Source organism: Neopsephotus bourkii, unplaced genomic scaffold (genome assembly GCF_033783945.1).
Source record: "Neopsephotus bourkii isolate Nb327-2 ecotype Australia unplaced genomic scaffold, CSIRO-AGI_Nbou_v1 NB_668, whole genome shotgun sequence".
Taxonomy (NCBI): domain Eukaryota; kingdom Metazoa; phylum Chordata; class Aves; order Psittaciformes; family Psittacidae; genus Neopsephotus; species Neopsephotus bourkii.
Window position 1 is genome coordinate 1,061,095 of NW_026901167.1, and position 6,000 is coordinate 1,067,094.

Below are 6,000 nucleotides of genomic sequence, written 5' to 3' on the forward strand. Positions count from 1 at the left end.
CCTCACGAGGGTGTCCCCGGCCAAGCAGCGTGCATGGCTCGGCCCCATCCCTGCTCCTTCAGAGCTGATCTTCCCCAGCACGATGTGGGGATCACAGAGTCCCAGCCTGGTTCGGGTTGGAAGGGACCTTAAAGCTCCTGTCCCTGCATTCCTTGTCCCAAGCCCCTCTCCAGGTTTCCTGCAGCCCTTTTAGGCACTGGAGCTGCTCTAAGGTCTCCCCTTCAGGAGCCTTCTCTTCTCCAGGCTGCCCCAGCCCAGCTCTCTCAGCCTGGCTCCAGAGCAGAGCTGCTCCAGCCCTCGCAGCATCCTTGTTCATCATTTTGGGCCTTCCTGGAAATGCCAGGATCTGGTGGATCCTCATTCTCCTCCAGTGCAGCAAATCCAGCCCCTTGGCACAGGAGGTGGGTATCTGAATCCCCACCAGACCTGCGCATGGAGTGGGCAGCTGGTGCACCAGCACCCCTCGAGCGCTGGGGCAGGGCAGAGCCACCCGCCATGACCCCAGCAGCACTGGCAGCTTTGTGTCGGGACAGTCGCGATAACCACATCTGGTGCTTCAGGAGATCGCTTGCAGGGTCAGCTCCATGCTAAATACATGATGGGGTTTTCTGCTCTGCTTCCTATGAGCGGGGTCACAACCAGCACCTGCCCATGGCTCTGGAACCCTGCACACAGGCTGCTCCGCATCTAACATAGGGATGGGACAAGAGGAACCGGCCTCAAGCTGCACCAGGGCAGGGTTAGATGGAGCTGAGGAACAATTCCTGCCCCAGAGGGTGCTCAGGCACTGGAACAGGCTGCCCAGGGCAGGGCTGCAGGCACCGGCCCTGCGAGTGTTCCCAAACCATGTAGACAAAGCCCTCAGTGCCATGGGTTAGGGGTGGCCTTGGCAGGGCTGGGGTAAGGGTTGGACTGGAGGAGCTGAAAGGGCTTTTCCAGCCTGGTTGATTCTGTGATTTACACGTAGGCTTAGCTCTGCCTTGACTCTGCCTTTTCAAAGGACAAAGGAGGTGACAGGTCCCATCTCATCACACACAAATGGAAAAGGAGCCCCTGCACCCCTGCCACCTCCCTGCACATGGTGGATAGAAGATGCCCATTCCATTTGGTGTAAGATAAGGCTGATGCTGTGTCTGTAACTGTCTGAAGGAAAAACTTGATCTTAAGGTAAAGCTTTAAGCAAGCATGGAAATGCTTAGATGGCTCCAGTGGTCTCAAATGGGGGGGGGAAACCAATCCAACAGTGTCAACTTTTTTGTAGGTCTGGAGCTAAGGACAACAGAACAGTGCAAATGGAAATCCATGGTTTCTTCAGGTCAAGGCCAGGTTGGACACAGGGGCTTGGAGCAAGCTGCTCCAGTGGAAGGGGTCCCTGCCTGTGGCAGGGGTTGGAGCTGGAGGAGCTTTGAGGTCCCTTCCAACCCAAACCATCCTGGGATTCTCTGATCTAGTAGTATTCATGTTGGCTCAGAAAACACGATGAATTCAACTGAAGTGTTTCTTTTTATGAAACAACTGATTTAAGCACATTTTAACGAAGCAAATGGGCACAATCCCTAAGGAATGCGGTATTATTGCAGCTAAGGTGTTTGGCTACAGCTGGGCTGGTTAACTCTGGAGTGGGAGGAAGGCGGCTTTATCAAATTGCTTATGGCAGCAGCATGAAATACGCCCTGCAGCTAACTGATCTCAGGAACATGTCATAGCTGGCCTGTTTCCAGAGGCTTGGAAGAACAGCAGCTGCCCTGTCAAGTTAAGGGAGAGCCTGACATTATAGGGCACTGGGCAGTGTCTGTTGAGAGACTGCAGCCACAGAAGTGCTTCAGGCTGGAAGATTTTGTTTTCTATCACAGAATCCCTGGTTTGGGTTGAAGGGACCTCGAAGCTCCTCCAGCTCCAACCCCTGCCACGGGCAGGGACCCCTTCCACTGGAGCAGCTTGCTCCAAGCCCCTGTGTCCAACCTGGCCTTGAGCACTGCCAGGGATGGGGCAGCCACAGCTTCTCTGGGCACCCTGTGCCAGCGCCTCAGCACCCTCACAGGGAAGAGCTTCTGCCTAAGAGCTCAGCTCAGTCTCCCCTCGGGCAGGTTCAAGCCATTCCCCTTGGCCTGTCCCTACAGGCCCTTGTCCCAAGCCCCTCTCCAGGTTTCCTGCAGCCCCTTTAGGCACTGGAGCTGCTCCAAGGTACAAGGATGCAACCTAGCTCACGGCTGTTACCGAACACATTCCTCACTAGGGACTGATACCCATGTCTGCTGTTTAAAGCGGCATCCAAAGGCACCTCTCTAAGGGCAAGAAGAAAATGTTGGCTTGACTTCTGTGCCCAGCAGACAAAAGCATTAGTCCTGTTTTGCTCTTCTGGGTGAGCACTTTCTTTGTTCCTCCTGCCAACCAGCACATTCCTCCATCCAAAAGCATTCCTGGTCCTGCTAGCACCCCATTACAGAGGGAAGCACAGCTTTACAAAAGCAGAAGTATTTGCTGATACTACAGGAAGCTGGTTAGCCCAGATCAGCAACAGATTTAGGGATGAGTTTTGTTCTTGCTGGTGCAGGGGGGCTTTGCAGGGTGAAAGGAGGGGGGTTCAGGGGTACCTGGGAGCTGTGCATCTTCTGGCTGGCATAAGGCAGGCGAGCCAATGTTCTGGTGTCTCTGGTGCACACAGCCTTTAAGAAGGCAAATTCATCCAAGTAAATATGTCTTGTCTCCAAGTAGATTTCCAACCTCAGACCTGCTTTGTCCTCGTGTCGCCAGTCAGGCGCATCTCAGTGCTTGGGCCTGGTGACTTGTGACCTGTGTGGGCAGCACTTGTAAGTAACTCTATTAACAGACTTTCATGAACAGACTTTTAAACCCCACGTGCCCCAGCGGTGGAGTAACGGGTGATAACAACTGAGGGCTTGCTGTTTGGAAGCACTTGAAATAGTGCATTCTGAGTCAGCTCTCGAGGTCACCCCCCTGCACTGATTCCCCTCTTTCCCTCATTTCTTCCTCCCCGCTTTGTTGTTGCTGCCAAGTGACTCACAGGGAATGTATCCGATGTTTGGGGTTTTCCCACAAGGCTCCTAAAAAGCAAACAGCACAATGGATTTTCCAGGACTCCCTTATGACCAGTGCAGAGAGAATGGGGGAAAATGGAACATTCCCAGACCTGAGATGAGCATCATCCATCATGAGGAAAATCAAAAAGCAGTATCTAAATAGATGATCTACAGAGCATAAACCACATGAGTTTAGCCTGCAAGCATCCCATCTTCCCCATGAGCAACCCCACCACTCTGACTAGGAATTGAACTTGCCTAAAACCAGCTCCTAGGCTAATGCTTCAAAAGGGAGAGGAAGCCAGATGTACCAAAACAAGTGGGAGACTCACCCTTCCTCAGGAATTCAGAATAGGTGCTGTTTGTTGCAAAATACCTTTTAAAATTGTGTTATTCCTGTTGTCTTGTTGCCTTTTGCAGAAATTAGGCATCAAAGTGATTCCCAGGGACAGTCTCCATGGATTTTGGAGAGTGGGGTCTATTTACTTGTTTCCAGACTGAGACTTCCTGGATGATGGGAAGTGACCAAGATTTCACTGTCTGCTCAGCTAATAAATGCCAATGTACTTTATAAACCCCTCTTGAGCCAATGCGCTCCTTTGGAGATGCAGGTAGCATCCTTTATGTACATCATTGTCTCTTTGTACAGAAAAGGTTTTCACACTTGGGCAGGGGTTGGAGGAATTAGAGACATTTTGCTCTTCATTCAGTAGTGCAAGGAATGGGCACTGGCACAAGAATGACACAACAAAACATCAGCCATCCTCAGCAGTGGGATTGCTGCAGAGCACACCAACCTTTTGTGCTGTTATTTGTGCTGTTCATCGCCTTGTGTCCTCAAACATCTGTTAGGAATTATCCCAGTGGTCCCTGTTCAGCAGGACCAGACACAACTGTCCGTCACAACATAGAGAGAGGCTGGCACTTGGCACAACACGTACCTAAAGACATGCTGATGTCCTGCTGACGGGCTTTACTGAGTGCCAAGGTCCAGCCCGAGGGCTTGCAGAGATTTAAACAAGGATTAGCTGAAAATGGCACAGAACAAGCAAAAGCAGATCCCATCACTGGAGCGGAGCTGCCAGACCCAAAGCACAACCGTGTGTTGGGGGGTCTTGCACCTTTGGAGGCACCTGAGACTTTGGGTAGCCCAAGCCCTGCTGCCATGACCCAGCTCTGGGGTCTGGGCTTGCTCCTCTCCCTGCTCACCAAGCATCCCTGACACCACACGAGGGGACCACCAGTGTTTATCACAGATATTGTCACGTAGCACTGAAAACCCAGGAGGACACCATAAAGCCCCTGACCCCCTTTTACTCCTCTTACCCATCTCATCATCTGGTTGATGAGAAGCTCCCCATTGACCCAGCTTCAGTGTGTGCTTGAGCCCAGCACCCCCCATGGGCTGGGCTGCACCCCCAGAGCGTGAGCAGCAGCTCAGGGAGGGGATCCTGCATCCCTGATCCAGCTCTGGGGCACAGTGTTACACAAGTATTTATGAACAGGCTGCCCAAGGAAGCTGTGGCTGCCCCATCCCTGGCAGTGCTCAAGGCCAGGTTGGACACAGGGGCTTGGAGCAAGCTGCTCCAGTGGAAGGTGTTGGAACTGGATGAGTTTTAGGGTCCCTTCAACCCAAACCACTGATTCTGTGACTCTAGGATGTGGATTCCCCTCCTTGCTCAGCTGCTTTCTGAGTAATGAACAGGTAAATCTGCTTTCACCCTCCTGCCTGCAAAGCCCAGGAAGCATTCCTAAAGCTGCAGGAGAATAGCTGTGTCACACGTCTCACTGAGCTGCCTGTGCAGCTACACACAAGTGAACCAGTGTCCTGGGTTCAGGGATCATTTAAGAACCAAATGAAACCTGTTGATACCAGCACAGACAAAGGGGCCAAAAGGCTGTGGCGTGAGAAGGCAAGAGGCAGCAAGACTGTTTTAGCAACAGGGAGAAGAATGAGGAAGGCCACAAGCGTGCAGGAGGCAGCACCCTGATCAGATGACTGCTGATAGAAGGCAGTACTGCAGATGCAGCTGGCGCTGTCCCAGTGCAGACCAGGCTTCAGGGGGCAGGGCCCTGCCTCCCATCCCCTGCACTGTGGCATCTGCTCAGCTATCCCAGACATCTTCTCCAGGCAGAGCACAAGGGAAACGGAGAGGAGCAGCACACACCAGGAACCGCGCTTCAGGACTCCCCTCCCCTTCGTATCAGACCTGCAAGGCAGCAGGGAGCTACAATTCCTGCATGCTGTCACCCCCCCATAATCCTGCTCGAGAGCCCCCCTCCGAAATCCGTCCTCCAAAATCCACACGAGACAAGGATGGGAAGGGGGAGAGCATTTCACAAAAGGACCCAGTGCAGGGGGAGAAAAGAGCCTTGCTTTGGGACAGAGACCACAGGACCTCCTCTGAACCTGCTCTCCAGAGGGCTGAAAGAGGCCTGATGCTTGCTGAACCCATCTGGCTCCAGACACTGACCCTAGTGCAGAAACCATGAAGCACTCAACAGAGAGGACACCAGGAGGATTTTGCTTCAAATAACAACTTTCGTCTTAATTTTACCTATCCACTGCAATCCATTCCTCAAATAATAAACCTCTGGCAGCTGGGGCTAACCCATGTTTTCCACAGTTTTTAAACTCACCAAGGCTCAGGTTGCTTGGCTGCTTCTGAGTCTGGCCAAGCTTCCCAAACCACAGCTCCCTTCTGATGTAAAGACTGTTGGGCAGCACCAGAAAGGCTTTCCCAAGAGCTCCTGTCTCTTTGAATCCCTGCCAAGCACATCTTAAATCACAAACATATACACTAGTGTGGTCCTGCTATCGATGAGAGCTGAGTAAGAACAGAAGTACAATGACACTGATCTTCTGTTTGACTGCAGCACAGATCAGGTAACGGGATACAGAGGATGCAAGTAAAGCAGAGTATTTGACAATACATAAAGACAGCTATGCAAAATCACT